The 20,706-nt window shown below is 33.7% G+C and overlaps 1 protein-coding gene across 5 annotated transcripts in view; it reads right to left on the bottom strand.

Moving 5' to 3' along the window:
- The window catches only part of LOC115443258 (potassium/sodium hyperpolarization-activated cyclic nucleotide-gated channel 2), a 241,383-nt gene extending 224,015 nt beyond the window's left edge, over positions 1-17,368 (bottom strand). For 2 of the 5 annotated variants that reach the window (XM_030168587.2, XM_030168588.2), the window contains exon 1: positions 17,071-17,358. The gene's annotated coding sequence lies outside the window, so the exon portion shown is untranslated. Of the gene's footprint in view, positions 1-17,070 lie in introns of all 5 variants that reach the window. The other 3 variants (XM_030168593.2, XM_030168594.2, XM_037439114.1) reach the window with 2 other exon arrangements.
- Positions 17,369-20,706: the final 3,338 nt, after the last annotated feature.

Genomic DNA, 20,706 nt, shown 5'->3' with positions numbered 1-20,706 from the left:
TAATATTATAAACGCGAAAGTAACAATATCTATTTGTCTGATACCCTTTCACAGTTGGACTACTGAACTAATATCAATGAAATTTTGAATGAAGATAGTTTGTGAGCTTAGAAAGAAATTGGGCCATTTCTTATCCCGGGAAAATATACAGTGGAATAATACTTTTATCCCGGAAAAACTATATTACGGGGGCAAAGCCGCGAGCAAAAGCTATTAGTTATATATACAAAACTATTGTCAGTGAAAAAATCTAAATAACAAGTGATGTTGAGCCTAGATATAACTAGTCATTAAGCAAGGTAAAGTTAAAGTATCAAGTCGTTCAAACGTTAGTTGTTTGAACCATTGTCTCCGATTACAAGGAACGGCTAAAATCCTTTGTCTCCAATAATTGCAATCATGTTACAAACTCGTTTTAAGTTGTTTCAATTCGTAAAACCTTTAAGCTTTTATAGTCTCGTTTTATTGAACCCAAGTAAGGGCCTGCCAAGAAATCCACTGGAATAGTGAGAAAATGGTATTTACAGACCGATAAAAGAAACATCATTATTTTATTGGGGTTCAAAGAGAAGTTTATGGTTGGCAAATCTTAAATTCAATACAAAGTGTAAAGATTTCTGTTGAGTACCTTATACGCAAATAAGGATATATACACAATTTATATAGAAAAAAATATATTTATCTTCAGAAAATCCAAATTTTGCTATTGGGTTGATTTTCCAATAACCAAAAACAATAAGGTTCATATTCTAACAACAAAATAGCCAATCCTTTAAAATAAATCCCCAATTCTACGATAACCGAAAGCGATTAATATGTATTTTGAAATCAATACTTCAAAACCGCTGGCAAACGGCATACACAAGTACACACTAACAGTCGTTGAACAAACTTCATAATTAACAAATTAAACTTATTGCAACGGACCGTAAATTTGAACTTTAAGGATTCCAACGTAGGCGAGTTATACTTGAGTCAAAATCTTAGCCTTACCTGATTTATATCTGATAGACTTTTATATTTAAGCACTTTCTCTGTGATAGTAATCTGTCAAATATAAAAAAAAAACTATATCAATGTGCGCCGTATACTATGGAAGGGTTTTTCATTTTAATCTTATGCTAACAAATATATTATCCATGAAAAAAAATCTATTAATTATTTTCATTTCATCAGGCAAGTGTACTTGCAAGAAGACATTTTTAAAGTATACTAGCGACTACTTAAAAATGTGACACAAGATTCATTTTTCCCTAAATTGGCTTCTTTCCTGATTTTGCCAGTAGCGAGAGTTTGAGGCAAAGAGTGCAGCAATATAACCTAAGATAAAAAAAATCTAGCAAGAATTATAGATTTTGTGATATCCGTTTATTATTCGCGTTCCATTTACCAGCGCCTTTTCATTGCTTTTATACACAGTGTTAATAATTTAGAAAACCGACAAAATGTATTGCATACCGGTTTAAATGTAACCTTATTAAATACTCATCATTATACAAGTCGTTCGGCGTAAACACTCCGGCTTTTATAGCTTTTGTTAAAATCCACTTCATATATTATTTATACCTCGAAAAAGTCCAAGTAATAATTTTTTGACAATAACTTTTACGTTACTACATAATTTTTAACAGGACCTTTAAAAAACATCGATAAACAATATTTTTTTTCAATATTCTTGTTTTTAACCAACTTCCACAAAAGAGAACGTTCTCAATTCAACGTATATTTAACCTTATAAAAAATCAAGGCACAATCATTATTACATTATTTATTGAAATGAAATATACACGCGCAAACAATGATTGTCCCTTTTAACCAAACCGGAACAGACGCAAATTTTACGTAAACGTTTAAATAAATAAAACACATTACCATTAAAAAAGAATACTGAATACTCGAACCATTCACCTGCATAGGTGATCACTTCACAACGTTCCAGAGACAAAAATTAATGAAGCCGCGCCCTTGTCCAAATGAAATATTAATTGGGTTGTCGTCGAACCAAACGAGTTCGCACTGAGTTATTTTTTATGAACCTTCATCTCATGGGAGCAGAGCCCAAATAACAATGCAGTGTAAAAAAACAGCAATAACACAGCTAACATTTTGCCCTCCCGGCCTTGGGCTGTAGCAAGCTCCCGGCAAATTGGTATGGAAGGTACACGAAATACTTTTTACTGGAAGCAGTGTATAAATAAAAGAAAGTATTCATACGTAAGTAAAAAAGTTGCATTGAAATCTTTCGGAGAATCTTGAGTAATTTGTTACAACCGCTATCGAAGAGTATTGAAATAAAAATCTGGAACATAAACCTCACCTTACTGCCTTCTCAGAGCTTAAGTCCATCTTTGTTTACCTTCCTAGTGTTCAGTATATCGGCATCAATTGCGCACTGGATTAAATTTATTATCTAAGTTAACTTCAATTGATTTCCACTTAACTCCCAAGGAATCAAATTCCATTACAAAACGATACAAATGAGACAGGTTTGAAAGTAATACGCGCTTTTTCTCATAGGAAGGTAACTGAGATGCGCCTGCGCAGCGGATCTTGTGGTTGACCAACGTTAACTGCAAATGAATGAACGGATAACAAAAAGCTTACAATCACCATGCATGACAGCAATTGCAGGCTTCAATGATTAATGTCAATGGCTTCAGATATCACGATATAGACAACCTTAGTTTGATCGGAATAACCCCATTTCCAATTTATTTGCACATGATAAATTATAACACTTGCAACCTTATCTTAAATAAAAATTCCTCGGCATCATTCTTTGAAAAAAATATAAATAAGTAATGCAATATGCCAAAACGTGAGACGTTTGAATATCGCGTATGTATTAAAATAATTAAGTTTCAAATATTTTTTGCAATTAGTCTCAGGTATAAAATGAGTAATGTAGTCGAAATAATATTATTTCCCATGTCCGTCATGCTCTGTGTTGGTCGATTCTGTAATTACGTATAAATAAATTAATTATTCTTTTTTATTACAAAAATTTCGACGCGTCTTTATCTCCAAGCCTTTTGACGGAATATAAGATAGATAAGGAAAATGTACGGCAGGAATATACGGCAAAAAATCAACTTTACTACATATTTCATACATGTACTACTCGCAGCATTCCCATACGATTAGGCAACAACTATGGATTACTTGTTCACTGACGTAAGAGTACTTGAGCTTCATTTGTTTTTATTAATCTCTTTTCATGCCATCTCGCCGCTAGGTATGTTTATTTTGTACATAATTTACTTAAATTTTACTTAAAAAAATTTATGACTTTGTTTTTTATAAGGAAACCGAATTCCTCTCTTGTTTTAAATTAGCTTTCATTGATAACAAATATTGTAGAGTAAATCATTAATGACAGAAATAATTAAACAAACCTAAACTGCTTTTAAAATTTTCATATTTTTTCAACCGCGCCGACTTACTGCAAAAGCAGACGATCATTACCATAAATTCTTTTTTACCATTCTAGATAATAATCTAATTGTAATAGCCAAATAAATTATTATTTATAAAAATAACTTCAAAACAAAATAAATTTAAACTCCATTTTTAAGTCCTTTTTAAACAGACTTGCGTTGTCCTTTGCATCCACAACGCCTTTTGCATTACCATCGATCTTTTTTTATCACATAAAACAGTCATGTTTGAGTTTGGCTGCGCATTGATTTATATTTAATTTTATCTTCACAAAAACAGAACTGCGTGGGCACAGGATAACGTGGGTGTAACCGTTTTATAAATGAGCTGCATTATGCGACGCGAAGTGCTTTCAACTTTTCTCGTATATTTATTAACGTCTTTAAATTTTGTGTCGCCTCTAAGACAAGAGAGCTGAATTCATCTGCTATAGGTATTTGTTACTTATGGAGGCAAGTGATAGCTGCGTTACACTGAGACTGATATTGTTGTCATGCTGTCTTTTAAAATAAGAAGCCATGGGCTTGCTAGATCTGGATTTCTATATTTAAAAACATAAAAATTATATTTATAAAAAATAACATAATACTTTTATTCAGGGGATGTGACTAGGCGCCGATCGTAGTGGACGTACGGAGCGATACAGTCGTAACAAAGCTTTAAATAAGTATTTAAAAAAAATCAATAATTATAATAAAATAGAAAATTCAATTTGGAAAAAAGGTTATAAAAAAACTGCATAAATCTTGTACTAAAATAATTTGTATTTTCGATAAAATCATTGCTATTCCCAATCTATTGTATTGCATAAATCGACCTGCCCAGCTCAGTAATTAAGGGATGGCAATGGCGATGTGTATTGATACGGCTTACGAGAGATCCATCACTACTCTGGCGTAGGTAAACAATAGTAATTAATCATCAGTATCGGTCTATTGATTGGCTCTATGCATGTGATTGTTCTCTTAAAGACCTTGTCTTTGATACTGAGTTTACAGTTTATATTCTACCAATATTTAGCCACGTTCAATATTATATTAGCAAGATCTATAATCAAAATGGAATGCGTCATTCATCGCATAATCAAAAATATGCTTGAACGCGTTAAAAAACCAATAGCAGGGACTTAAATTTTTAGTCAAATTACACAAAAATCCGCCCTAAGGAAGCGCCTTACTGTTGCTAATAATGCATTTACTTTAAATGTAATTATAGTTTTATTTATTTATACCTACTTCGTTCTTCGGAGATTTCATTACCAAATGGTCTTAAGTTTCAAAACTTGCATGTGTTTTACGAAGCCCGTCTTGAAGTTGTAAGTTTAAGTTATGTATAAGTTAAAGTAAGGAGACCACGCGCAGTAACGAGACTTGTTAATGTTAACCAAACTATAAATATATTGTTAAGTTAAATGTGAGTACTGTTTACTTTGAAATCTTACTTCTTATCTTACTAATATTATAAATGGCAAAGTTTATGAAAATGTTTGGATGTTTGTTTGAAGTAAGCACAGAAATAGTTGAACGGATTTAGATACAACGTATTTCCCAAATAGACCATGCCCTAGATCAGGGGTGGCCAACCGGTCGATCGCGATCGACTGGTCGGTCGCGACAAGTTCAGTCGATCGTGGCAAGGCAAAAATGTAAACACGTAGAACAGACCGCGCAACATACCTAATCACTAACTGCTGCACGCATCGTCTTGTATCATTTTTTAATCAAAATAATAATAAATTGTGTACTGAACTATATTTTTTCATTTAAGATTCCAAGATGTATATAGCTTGGTAGATCGCACAGAGTATCATCAGTGAAAAGTAGATCTTGGGTCTTACCAAGTTGGCCACCCCTGCCCTAGATTAACACATAGGTTACTTTTTCTATCGATGTAATCCCATGAGAAATAACGGTATTCTAATTTTAGAATATATTTAGATATCGTAGGCGTGGTGTTTTAGGGAGTTTTGTAGCGATAGGGAATTTTCATACGAACAAAGCCGCGAGCAATACCTTGTTATAAACATGTGAATTCCATGGGATAATGATTGCTAAATTGAGAATCACTAGTTACTAAAACACTTCATTAAACACCAGCTAAGTAGAGTTCCGCTTAGTCAATTATGCTGTCCCTTAATATCAGTTTCCTCTAAGACAGTGATCCCGGATGACGTGGCTCATTGTTGCGGTAAACAAATGATTACAACATGAAGGCTACTCTATAACACCTAAAGTACCAAGAAATATTATAAGTAGATACTATGAATATTTAAAACGCTTAAAAAAGAATAAGACAAACATGGTTCAAACCTTCTCGTCAAAGTCAAAGCTAACCTGCATAGAAAAAACGGACCAGTTCGAATTGGACTCTCGCGCCGAAGGTTTCGTACTAGCTTGTAGGTAAGGTTTATACCTAGTTCAAACATGACAAACTTAACTTGGCGATCCGATCTCTAGACAAGGTTATTGCACAAAACGAAAACAATAAGTTTGTGACTTGAAAGCCTAGCTAGATTTTTTCACGGCTTAAAGTGCCACTAAACACGAATATTTGATATAAATTTTAAACTAATATCTCTACGTATCCTTAAAAAAAGGAAAGACAAATAAGAAAGTGATTCTATAAGGACTTCTTTTGAGATACGGGACCCTAAAACTGAAAATAAACAGCGAAAATCGCTCAAATAAATACATATAATGGTCACATTATAACATTTATGTTTGAAATAAAAATCGACAAATAACAAATAGAATAGCGGCTATACCAATTTGTAGCTGCTCAAACCGTCAAACACATTACACATTGACATACCACTTCCAGTGAACATGCTAAATTGTACTGCACACAAACACGGCAAGTGGGCAAAATCAATCTACGTCGGGCCGAACCCTCTCGGCCACTAAGTGGCTTAATACCGTTCCTTGCATGGACCTTTTCTCCGAACAACGATGAAATTATGTTCCCCGAACCTTAATTGCGTATTAACATAAATATATCTAACATAAAAAGACATAGAACATAGCGTGACTAATAAGGCAAAATTCTTCATCTAACCTTGTGTTTGATAAATTATATCATCTAATGATGATCATTCTGTTGTTTATAGTAACACTAGTTTTTGCTCGCGTCCTCGCTCACGAGAAGGAGTTTTACAGGATAAAAGTCCCGCTATAAATTTTCCCGGTATAGAAAGTAGCCTATAACCTTCCCAAGGTCTTAAACTATCTCGATACCAAATTACATAAAAATCCGTTCAGTAAATTTTAAGAGAATACATAACATACTAACAGACAGAAAAGAGAACTTTGTTTTATAATATGTATAGATGGTAATAATAAAAAAGGCATTTTCCGGATCACGCTCTGTTGCCGAAGGCAATTGTGAATGTCATTATATAACTTAAGTCAGATGATTATAAATTACGTCATGTATCCTGGTGGATTAGAACATCATGGATGCAAAGTTGCTACCGCAATCTAAATCCGTTGGTAAAAATACATAGCACGTAGTTGCTTCAATTGAGTTAGCTTCCAATTCCATTCTGACCAAACCGTTAGCTCGCCCACCTCACACAGCGACAATGTAAAAGCCAGCTGAGAATCTTTATAAAAAAGACGTGATGAAAAAATAAAGGATGTGTTATAATCTAAAGTGACTTGGTTTCATGATGAGTGATTCAATTTATGTTAAAGCTTCCCTTTTTTGGAGTATCACCTTGTCGTCGTGTCCGGTGCCTGCTCAGAGCTAGTCACAATCGATCCATAGAAGTTGCAGTGAAGAATGTATGGGCGAGACAGTCTTTGAAGGAAGACAGGTAAGTGGTAAGATTCTTACACGACCGTCGTAACAATTTCCATCATTTAAAAAGAAACTTTATCGAGTAGAAAACATAGTTCAAATAAAGATAAAATGAAATTCTCATTTACTCGAACAACTGAATAAAATCATTCTTTATTAACAAAGCCAGCTTTCAGCGACAATTCTAAAGAGTAGAAGAGACCGAGTTGTATATGTTTAAGTAGGTAATCACCATTTGAAAAACTTCATGCCTCGAAGGCAAACAAGTTTCACAGAAATGCTGAACGTACTTATTTGTCGACGTCTAACAATAAGGCTGGCGTGTGCGCGAATCGAATATTTCACGAAACTAAAATGCTACAATATGTGGAATTTAACCGACGAGCTTCTTTTTACTTTCTAATTATTTTTTTTTTGAATAAATGAAATAATTACAGTATTTGTAAATAAATCGTTATAAATTTAAAAACTAGAATAACTTAATATGTCACGAAGCCGTTGTTATGAACATGCTATTTAAACTTTTAAAATTTTTGATTCTGATACAATTACTACATAATTATTTAATAACCTGGGGTTACTACAATTGAATAAAGTTTATAGAAATATAGCAATTAAACTGCTTTTTATAAATAAAAATTCATTAAATTCATCATGAAAATACACTGCGTTACAATTTTTTGGGTCTCTGGTCATAGTTAACATATTATTAGGCCATGAGAATTCCGAAGTTAATATAAGTACAATCCCTCATCAGACTCGAATTAAATACACAAAAAGCAAGATTGCATTTACAAACAATATTAAAACACTCATTCTACCATCGTTTTAATAATAAATATTATAAATCTTTATTTGGAATAATAATACAGGTTTTTTTTTAACACAATGTTCGATAATATCTGCATTAGTTAGGTAGCTGTGTCGCAGATATTAACGCCCACCTCCATAAAAGTCGACAATTGTATTCCACAATGTAAAAACTTATAATACCCTATCATAATCATAAATAAAAAACTCGAACACACAAAAACTGTCAACAAATATCAATACGACACGAAGTTATGGTGACTGACAATACTATGACAAGTTGGTAATGTAATAAATCATTAGTATCCAAGCGAGTCGGTGTCGGCCCGGCGGGTGCAAACGGAGAGCGTACAAAAGGCTTTCCAACCGAGATATTACCGGCATTCATAGTGTTGACAGCCGTGGCAAATATTCTTTAACCCATCCCTCGTGTACGGTGATTGAATGCAATTCAAATGTGCTTCTAGAAATGTAGAAGCAATCTTGTAAGTTATTACAACGCGCTCATTCATGCTTAGTGTGATTTGTTGTAGCACGGTCAATGCCTGCCCAATGCAGGCCTTTTTTAAAAAAAGGAAAGATATGGGTGAGACTACAAGAGGTTCCGAAGTTTATTTAAATGTTATTGTCATGAATAACAAAAATATTGTCCACAATATCACTGAACATTTCGTTGTGTGAAAGCAAGGTCTAGATGTAAAGACGCCATGTCAAGGGCCAACTGCCTTTAGTAACACATTATTCAGTAACTGGATCACGGAATCTGAAAGTTTGTCTCAATGCCTAAAAGTAGAGCCACACATTGCGTGTGGCTTATGGACGAATTGTTAATGAGGGTACCACAATACAATATTAACTCAATTACTATTAATTCATTAATTAAAAAATAATATACATAAAAAAAAATATTTCTTTTGAGTTACCCCTAAAAAACACTCAATTATAGAAGTTCCAATATAGAACTATAAAATACTTCAATAGCGGCATTAAACACATTCACTCAAGTTCACTAACAAACCTTGAAAGAACATAAATAACAACAATAACTTATGAAACAGACCAAAGAGAGAAATTCCATTAGGTCTATAAAACTGTATTACTTTCTGAGTCAATAATAATCAACGGAACGCGCTGTTAAACGGTCAAAACGATTCCAATACAAGGCAGATTGAATATTACTGTTCGATGAATTTGTCGCAGTGAAGTTGCAATATTCGGTTATCAGCAAAATGTTAATGTGGGAAAATAAATGTAGGAGGAAAAGTACAAAATTTCTTACTCACATATTTTGTTATTACTTGATTGATTGTCCTTATTCAAACCTAACAAGTCACAGCACAGTTAATATATGTGAGTTTTATATCAAAAAGATTGGGCGTGTTTAGCTTTATGCTAACATTTGTAAACATAGTCGTAAAAATTCTTTATAACACAAAAAGGCATAATATTTGTTAGCATTTAATAGAATATTAAGGAGTTCGGGTAAAACTTGACAGTATACGTGTGTAAAGCGCCGCAAAATGAAAATCGAAAATAAAATGCGGCATTTAAGTTTGAAGTTAAAACAAGCAAACTTAACCTTCCACGAAGCCTAAACTTTGGAAAATGTTTAGTCAAACTTAAAATTAGTCGAAAATACTTGCTTTAAAACGTGGAAAATATAGCATTACCTAAGAAATAGTTTCTATAAAATGTATAAGTACATATATAACATATATGTATTGAGGAAATATATTATCAAAAAGGAAGAAGCTTATACGTCCTATCGATTATTTGTTACATTGTAAGAAACATGTACTGCATAAATAATAACAGCGCAACATAACTTTACTTCCAGGAATTATAAGGAAAATCTTATATTGAAACTCCATTTTGCAATGTCTTCTTTTGTTTTTTACTTCATTTTTCCTATCAAATAAATCTACAAATTGGAGAAAGAGAATCGAGAAATAAAAACTAACTAATTACATATAAAGCATAACTACTTATACTTATCTAGAAGCAAAAATTTACTATTACAAAACACGAATACACTTTGAAATTTGAAACTTATTGAATTAATACTAAACTTGCAACTTAACTCGAAGCCAGTTTAAAATAAAATAATTATGCAAAAAAGCTTGATCTCAATGGGTTGATAGTTACTTTACCGCGTCCTCGTGCGTCCGTCCTTAATTATGCGTCCATAAAACATTTTAGTTCCACTGACGATATTTACATACAATGCAATTAAACGTCATATTGCGTAGGCGACTGACCGACTCCTTTAGCAATTCGAAACTTGAATTCTCTACAAGTCAAAAGTACCGTATTATTATCAAATCGGTTTTGGAATGTTGTCAATTTCTTGTATATAATCATAATAATTCGATTAAATAACTCTCCAAGGTATTGTAAAATGAATATTCAATTAATTATTTTTTTGCATCCAAATTATTTGTAACGATTACGTAAGCGTCAAAACAATGTTTAATTTAAATACTGATTCATAAAGTTTATAGTAATAATTATACTTAATAGTAAGCCTTTATGGCCCCGTGTTAAATGAAATTAACTGCATCAATTATCCACTTATATCTACTTAACAACAGTTAGCTTTCCACACTTCCAGACAAGAACATATACTTAGTTATTTATGATTATATCTAAATGCTCGCATATTCTAAAAGCGGTTCTAACCTCCTTTATAACTCAAATACGGAATTGTTAGTTTTACTCGTAAGTGCGTAAATATAAACATTATTACATAAGAATTATGTTTGTTTTTTGGATAACATCGTAATGAGCTATTGTTATACTGTAAATGATCGATTCGAAATAATTCGGATAATCAGATTTATTTTTACACGGTACCCAATAAAGGCCAACATATGCTTTCTTATATTGCAGTATGTAATCGATTAACATTGTGTGTGGTTAATCGATTCATATTTTATAACATTAGGCCTGATTTATGAGGATTAATCCTTCATATTAATATTAAAAATGTAGGTACGTCTGTCTGATATGCTCATTAAACCGTTTTTGATAAAATTAGTAAGGAAGTAAGCTTAAACACAAAAACGTCGTTATGGGTGAATTTTTTTTGTCACGAACCAAATTCTACTCGGATTAAACCACGCTCAAAAGCTAGTCTTCTATCAAGTTACGTTCTAACAACAATAAAACACCGAAACACCCGGATTTATTAATACACCGCGATTCTTTGATTTAGACTTATTTCTTCCTTCTTAAATTAAGTAGAGAATTTGCATCATAGTAAAACATGCTGGCCATATAGCAGAATAAATGAATGACGAATGAATAAGTGATTCAAGAATGAATGAGTTATTATAATATATGTGAATCTATATTCGCACAAATAAAAAAAAACGGAAAGTCGTTACTAGTCACGAAGTATTTGTTGTGTTGTAACTGTTTCTATATCTGCTAATTTCTAGTCAAAAATATTCAAGTCACGTAGTGCAAAGGTGTTTGACGGCCGATCAATGTCCATTGTAACCACTATAGACACGATTAAAGTCTGTCTGACACATTTATATGTGCTGAATACATGATATTCGCTTTTCTAGGACTTTCTATCAGAGTTCTACTGGGTGCCGTGTTGACGACTGAGGTTTGATTCCCGGTTAAAGAAAAATATATCTTTTGTTATGTGGCTACACTCTGCTTTCCCTTAGGGAATAAAAGGCGTGTGTTTATGTGTGCATGTCTTATACGTACTTAATGCATAAAATTATTTTTCTAGAACCTTCCATTGCTAACTTGACCTTAACTAAATATCTTGTTTTTATAAAATGCACCTTCAATGTAAGAATTATGTAAGCAAATATTAATAAGGTGGTGGTCATTCAACCATTATTTCTTAAGTCCTTGTTCATGACCTTATAAATTATGCAACAAAGACTTCATTATACGAATTGAAAGTTGCGCTGTTAATGTAAGTATCAATATGTCGATACGCATCCATAATTTAATATTCTTAATTTATTTTGCTTCAATTCGGTTTTTGCATGATAATTAAATATAATACAAATTATGACTAATTTAGATTTTAGCTCTTTTAATAACCTGTAGTAAAGTAACATATTGCCTATTTAATCTATTTAAAAACAAATACGTTCAACACTAAAACACCGAAACACCTGGATTTATTAATACACCGCGATTCTTTGAATTAAACATTTCTATTTGGGCGGCTTACGTCACACTTGTTTATAAATGGAGCCTCAACAAAGTCAATAATGTAGGAAGTATATTTTTAGATTATCCAGTTCAATGGTTTTCGTAATGGAGGTGTGACTCGAATGTGGAGTGCAAAAAACTTCGTGAATATTACATTACGTGCGATGTTTCTCTTTTACAAATATTTGAGGGGAAATGAAATGATGAAATATAGGTTATTTTTACGAACAAAATAGTTTTTACTGGGTGTTATTCGCGGCTTCGTGTAAAGGCCTGGCCCGAGATAACAATTTCATCGAGAACTTTTCCTGGACAAAATAGCCCATACGTTAGTTTATAATTTGGTCTACCCGTATCCCAAATTTCATCCGAATTCGTTCAGAAATATATAACTTTCCTTGGTAAAAAACAACTTTCGAACGTCCAAAAATTATAAAATTCTAATAATAACCAACATTAGTAATTAGTAACTTACCACGTCATTATGTTATTTGGAGTGTATATTTACAATTTAGGCCCTACGAAAATCGTGGACATTTTCTTTAAATTCATCAGAATTTACTAAATATTCTAGCTTATTTATTATTTTATTGTTATTCGGTTATTTAACTTACCAACATTTCCAACATCAATGCAATAGATTAGGTTTATGAAAATCCATACTACAATTACAACTATTCTACTAGAATTACTTATTAATTTACGCCACGATATGTTTTGATTACTCTATGGTCTATTTTTACATGTCACGTGTTGGATATTGCCATTAATCATAATTACATTATAATCTACCCGCAATTTAATGATGTGAACTAACCTTTGTTATTCTAATTTGCATAATATGTATATTGAGTCACCTTCTATGCAAACTTAATGTAATATTAGCCTATGTAGCCTGTGGCATGCTAAAACAGTAACAGATTTGATTCTTTATATTACAAAAACATATTTCATCTGTTTTCATCACTGTTGGTAATATCAACAAGTTTGTAATATTTTTATTCAACTTGACTAAATGCAAGAGGTTTGTTTCCTATGTTTCATTTTGTACATTTTATACGTTACAAACAATAATATAAAAAAGAAATTCTTTTGTGAAACCAAAAATGGTTAAAAATAAAGCAGTTATTCATATTTGAAATAATGTGTCCACAGTAAGGATATTGTGGGATTATCGCGCTTTCTCTTTCTCACGCTCGTAGCGTTATGGTGGATAACACTCTATGACGTCACAGTTTGCTATTACTGTTATTTCACAGCTACCCCATCCACCAAATTTCAAAGCTTTAAAACTTATTATTATCGCGTTATTTTGAAAATGCTTTTTTCGTTAGATATTGAATAACATACATTTTTATAAACTTATTTAAAGAAAAGCCAACTCAGTAGTTTATCATGTTTGAAATCGCATGAATGTTGTGCAGAATATCCTTCGTTTAACAATGAACAAGACCAACTGCTGCCTTATACAAACTGCACAGAGCACTTCGTACCGCCAACGACAAAACAAGCTAGAGATAATAACCCGAGAACTTACTCTGGAATCCAATTCCAATCTCAGACTAACCCGAACTCGAAACAGTTTGCCCTGTTGCAACAGTAATGCTCAGCATTGCGGAAACGAAAAGCACCGACGTCTAATACATGTTTTCAATTTAAATATAGTTTTAAACAAGACGAACAAACACACCCACACCAGTAATTAAAATATATAAATACAACCCGACGTATAAGCAAATATGTAACGTATTTATTTAATCTAGAATCTAGTTCAAGAATATGACCTAGAAATATCTACAAAATCTATACTAATATTATAAAGCTGAAGAATTTGTTTGCTTGTTTGTTTAAACTATTAAACCGATTTTGATTTCTTTTTTACTAATAGGAAACTACGTTATCCCTGAGTGCTACTTTTTATCTCGGAATTACTTTTTCAAGCGGTAAGAGCCGCAGGCAAAAGCGAGGTGTTAGTATAAAAATCTATTAAACGCCTTTTGCACAACTTCTCAGTAAATGCTACACGTCACATAAATGTATAATCCGACCAAATACAGAATTCACACGCTAGCCTATGCTCCCAAATAAATAGTAATAGGAACTATTGACACTAGCTTAATACTATAACTCTGTGACAAAATTTACTTGAAACTTGTGAAACAGGACCTAAATGTATGAAAAACACGCACATTAGATTCACATTCTACGAATGGGCAATGACGCGAATGACGTCGACGTGGATTGATATTAGTTAAACGTGGTAACTATTTTTTGAGAAAAGTAAAAAAATTGCTTACACGAATGTTACACATTGAAATAAAACTTATTCGAATTTTATCGCAGTTTTTATATTAATAAATTTTCTCCCGACGTTTCGAAGACTTTACAACGTTCTAGTCCCGGGAAAGACTGAGGTGTTGATCGTCAGAAAAGTTAAAATAAGACACACCAGTTTTAAGTCTAAGAGAGAGGTAATTGATGTCTAAAGTCGACCAAAAAGAAATGGTGTTAGCTCTAGATAACTGCATTTTTTATACTGACACAGGAAAGGGACTCTACTGCACTTGATTATAAGGGGAGTGGAGTCCAGGTGACGAGAAATGCTTGTCCCTTTCCGAATAACACAATTATGGCGAGTTCCCTGAAGCTGTTTTTGACTTTTCAGTCAGAATACAGCAGTCGTGTTTAGTGGTTTACATAAATAGACACTTAGGACTTATTGTAATGCTTCCTGTCAGCATGATATTTGTTTATACTTTCTTAAAAATCTTTAATTAGAACATAAGTGTTTCTTTCGCCTAAATTATGCTTTAAATTTGTAAAATTATATATAAAAAAATATTACTCTTATCACATAATAACAGTTTACATGTTGCAGACATATAAACAAAGATGGTAAAAAATTGACTTTAAGTAAACTTAGGCAGCAATTTCTAACGCTGTGCCAAATTTTAAGGCGAAAGTAATGAGAGTTTATAAAACATCTAAGACATGTTAACACAGTACAAAGATGGTGCAAATATCTTAAAGTTGCAGAAAAACCGAAAATAAAGTGCATGAAATCTATAGATGACTATGTATAAACTTTATTCGACTGTAGGTAGCTTACAACAAGAGTAAACTTGAAAAGTTATGCACAGAAATGCATTTTAAAGGATTTACTGTAATCTTATTAATAAAGAATAAAATTATTTATCCGTCTCTGGCTCATTGTTTTAGAGAAACTATTTTAAGCTGGATACCGGAAATTCGTAGTTTCGACCACCAAGTCATCAGAAACTAATGAATTTTAGGTAAGAGTACCGTAGTTGAACATTTGAATATGGAGATATGCTTCCTTACTATCATATTAGACTAAATATGCTCGAGTCGGTAAAGAGATACTAAGAAAATTACTTCCCATTTTGGAAATACACACTTGTTTCATTTCTGAAAAATCAATATAATGTTATATTTATAAAATTATTTTATACTAGACTCGAATGATTGCATTGAACACAAAGCTACCGGATATATTATAATCTATTGCAAAATCCCTTATGTCCAAAGAATAAGCCACTATTTTGCAAGTTTATTTTAAGACTTAAAACTATATGTCAACCTTTGTAGATCATTCAAAACCTCTCGCTCGTCTCTTACAGCCCTCTAGAGAGTATTAAAAAGACAAAAATCGACCGAAGATACTCGACATACTTCTACCAAGTATAAAACCCAGCGTTTTAATATTCTGAAAAGAGTAACACTAGAGTTTCTTGCCTGTTCTTTTCTAGTACGGCCTTAGAAATAGGCGGTAGAGTTATGAAATAGAACCAATTTTTTTTCCATAACATTTCATTCAACCTTCTCATAACATTCTTTGTAAAGATCTATAATCTATAACTATTAAGTCGGTATAAAAACAACTTAATATCGCTGGCATGTCGGCACATAAAACGCGTTTACCGTCAACAGTATTGTGATAAATGGACATCAACTTAATGGGTTTTATATACGGACGCTATTCTCAAGAACGGTTATACAAGCCTCTTCAATTGTTCCAGCGATAATGGCTTACGGAAGCCAATATAAATATACTTGATACAAGATTAAAGGAACAACTATGTTCCAGTTATGAATAATTATTATAAACAACTTATATAAATTGTAATAATGAAAATCATCGAGTAGGTGTTCGAAAAAGCTATCGTATGCACATCTCTATTCTCGGATTAATATTCGTAGAAAATAGAGAAATGCAGGCAATCTTAGCGACTCACCTTTGTTCACCCTCTCACGGGTCAGGGAACCTAAAGGTACGCAAGCACGCGTTCAAAACATTAGTTGAACTTCATGCATGCGCCCTTTCACATCTTAAGTACGTATTTAACAAAGTACAGGAAACATACAACGCACGTTATCCCTAACCGACATTCTATTATCCGCGAATGAATGAATTTTTATGTATGTACGTCCGACCTTCCAATTAGACCGCTCTAAACCCTCACTTCATCACATAATTCACGTGAAAAGAAACATTTAATCCGACGTTTGAGTTCACAACCTGAAACCTAACCGACATAAATAGACGCACGTGTGCGGGCTTAAAAGCACGTCGGTAAAATGTTTTATGAAAGTAACATTGACTTCTGCGAGACGACTGTCATTAGCGCAGAGAGCGACATTCTTCCGAACAGCATAGCCTTAACAGCGTCACATCCTGTAGTTAAACGGTGTCTTCCGAGCGGAGGAGCCGGCCGCGGACAGAAGCGGCAGGAGCGCTAACGGCACGTCCCCGACTCCCGTTACATAACGCACCTGCAGCATTCCGCGGATACTCACTCACCGTAAACCGGTACTTACTGCATTGATTATGTCACCTCTCAGCTGACGATTACGGCACTAGGTGACAGTTGGAGCAAGAGTAGCCGCGAGCCGCGGGCGCGAGCCACGATGACTATCAGTCGATACGAGCGGCACGAGCGGTCGACACGCGCGGCGGTGGCGGGCGCAGCGGGTTCGAGTCACGGGGTCGTGGGAGGCGAGGGCCGGAGGCTGTGGACTCACCGTGGATGGTTACATAAGTCGCGAGGCGGGTGCGAGGACACGTGCAGCCCCTCCGGGGCCTGAGGCGCGACTGACGGCGGCGGCAGGCGGCAGGCGGCGGCGGCGGACGTCGGGCGCCGCCCCGCGCCCATTGAGCCACGCGGGCCGACTCCACCGCCTTCACCCAGACGCGATTAAGCAGCCTTCACGTGTGCCACTCGCACTTTAAAGCGCCACGCTAATAAACCTTCGCTAATCTCGAATTTAGAGATCTCCCGCGGCTAGGATTAGGCCCTTACGAATTATTTAAAGCTTTTTCACTCCTAAATGAAAATTATTCAGCAGCTTGCATTTAAAACATTCTGTCACAAGATATTCGTAAAGATTAATGCGTTCTTAAGTAGCAAAACATATAATCACTGTATGAATCCACAATTTAATTTATGAGTACCAACTTGGAATATCAACTTGTATACCATAGCGAAATATACAAAATGTTTTTGCTATACATGTAAAAATAACTTCATCCATTAATAATAAAATATTTTTTGTTACTTAAAACTTACAGGATTGAGGAAGTTTAGAAAGCTTACCCACCATTACCTTGAAACAAACATGCCGTTTCATACATGTACAGCTCAAAGAGTACTATAACTTGAGTCTAATCGATGAATGTACGCACCATTGCCAACTTTTACTTCGCTTGAAACACCATTGTTAAAAAACAATAACAATGCACACAACCCATCACTATTTGACTTATCTTTACTATGAATTTACTGATAAGTTTTCTTGATCTTCCTTGTGTAATGTTTGTAAAAACACAGCCACATTGTTCCTGTAGCAAAATATAAGGCGGCGATAAATCATAATTTACTGACAGGTAGAACCTGATTTATATAACTCCCCTAATTAAAAAAAGTTAGAGTAAGAAGGATACAATTACAAAAAACAAACTAGCGAACCTTATTATAAAAATTAGATCAATACTGATTACTGTACCTACATCGATTTATCCTCTTACCTCATTTCTTTACCAAGTGGTATAATAGATTCACAGCAATCCGTCATAAAACTAACCATTTCATTTTATAGTAACCTAGCCGGACTCTACAATCACTCTGATATTCCCCTGTCCCGACTCCCTAACCTTTCTTGAAAATTCCTGGATCGTAACTAGGCTAGAATGAGAAACAAATATTGCTCCCCCCATAGCACGATTTAACGACCATAACAACCATAAGCCCGTTAGAAACGGATAGAGTAAATAGTAGAGTCAACTAGCATATTAGTAGCCAGTTGCCAGTACTCTATCAGTTTTATTAGATTCAATTCAGCACTCTACTCTACCAAACCTAACCTCTTATTTTGGTACAGTTGGTAGAATTATAATTAGGACTCTACTGCACTATTATACTACAGTGAAAACCGGTTATAGCGACATCGAAGGGATCAGCGAATCTAGACGCTATATCAAATAATCGACATACACGATACGCTTTTTATATGCATTTATTTAAAGAAACTTACAATTTAGTCGTTATAACCAATGTATCGCTATAACCGGTTTCAACTGTATTTACTTTCTATGTTCATATCTATATACAACTAGGCAAGTACACTGCAAAGTTGCTACTCACATGCAAAATTCAAAGAATGTTATGATTCGAACGATCAAAATTGTGTTTCCAACCTTATATCAGGAAGCTAAGTTATAAAATTTGTCGTTTCCTCACGTTAGCGAGGCGTGTAGAAAAGTCTACTCTGTTTTATATAATATGAAACCAAATCTTCCACGTGAAAAGATCCGAGTACAGTGCGTTGTTTGGCTCACGTGTGCACACATACGTTTAATCACAAGGGTAGGTAGAATTACAAGTTTATAGTTATTGTGTCCTTGTTATTTAATAAAGATATTAAAAGACGAGCAAGTTGCTCACCTGAAGGCTAGTCTAACATCAATAGATTAAAGTGAGAACAAAATTTCAATTACTTGATACACTAATCAATAGTCGTCTTGTTGACAGTTACTTGCCTAAATTGGTCAGGTTGGCATCTATTTATTTTATAGTAATTATTAGAGCATTAAGAAAATCAAACATTGACAACATGTTGGCATTATTTTCATTAGTCTGTTGCAAAAATCTGACAACGTTTGCGCGGCGTCTAAAAAATTAACACCCAAATATTCTTTATGCTACATATTTTATTAGCCTTGTTCCGGAATGTTCTATACATCTTGTCCATTCAATTATACATTTATATCCGCCACATCTGTTGTAGAGAATCCCTAGCGTTCCTATTTAAAACTCAAGTAAGTTCGCCTTACTGCGATGCTGAACCGTGATAATCTTAAAGGAAATTATTCCAACAATAGACAATTTGACAATATGCAAAATTATAACTTCTTTATTGCTATCCGCGTACAGATGCGTATTAAAATGAAATAAAAATGCTGGAACCACGTGATCGTAAGTAGTTTCGATTAGCGAAATTAGCGATGACGTCACGTGTTTGTAAATATCTGCTGCCACTGAATCATTATGTTTAGTGTTTACAGGCATATGACGTCATGTAACTGAATCGACGCCATATCACCGGGGCAAGCGTTTGTATATTATATATTCAGTGTACTTTATAATAATTATCTAAAAATGAAATAACTCTAATAATTAGAAAATAAACATTAAATCCATAGACACCACTATAAATGTAAGATGAATTCAAAAAACTTTTAATAATAGCCTATTATAAAAAAAAATCTATAATAATTATACACCACGCATGATTGGTAGAAAGTTGCATTTTATGTTATATGCCAGCAATTTGCATTCTTTCCACCCTATAGTAAGATATAAATAGACGATGATGAATTAGTGAGTTCATCGTGATTGCATAGTAATATCAGTCAACAAACGGTTAACTTAAAAAAAAACAATAGAAATGGGAATGGAGTCTAAGACCAAATCGTTTTTTGCAAACTAACTACAGTATCACTACACTAATGAGATCATATACAATTTCATTAAATTGTTCCTAAAGCCTTTTTAAAACAGAATTAATAGTAGAATGTATTGCCAAGGGTATTAACAGGAAAAATACCGGAATTTACCTGTAATATTACAAAAAATTCCACTAAGACGTTCTAAGAGTCTTAAGCAAATCAATTCCCCTCTTTACAAAGTACCTTTTTACGAAGTCTTATGTTCTCTACGTATGAGTATTAAAACAAAATTAAAAAGCGTGTTTTCCGAACACGCTAATTAATGGAGTGTGTTAAAATTGCGATAATGACTGCCGGTGGCGTAGTTGTATTACAGTACGACTGTTGAGGTCTCAGGTTCGATACCTGGGTCAGGCAAAATTTTATTAGGTTTTTCTACTCAGTTGATACTATAGACTCATGCCCGGAGTCTGGAATTTGTGCCCAATACGGCGATAAGTTTGCCTCCT

This window comes from Manduca sexta, chromosome 16, assembly GCF_014839805.1.
Source record: "Manduca sexta isolate Smith_Timp_Sample1 chromosome 16, JHU_Msex_v1.0, whole genome shotgun sequence".
Lineage (NCBI taxonomy): Eukaryota > Metazoa > Arthropoda > Insecta > Lepidoptera > Sphingidae > Manduca > Manduca sexta.
The sequence above is the reverse complement of the archived record's forward strand: the minus strand, read 5'-3'. Positions and strand labels throughout refer to the sequence as shown.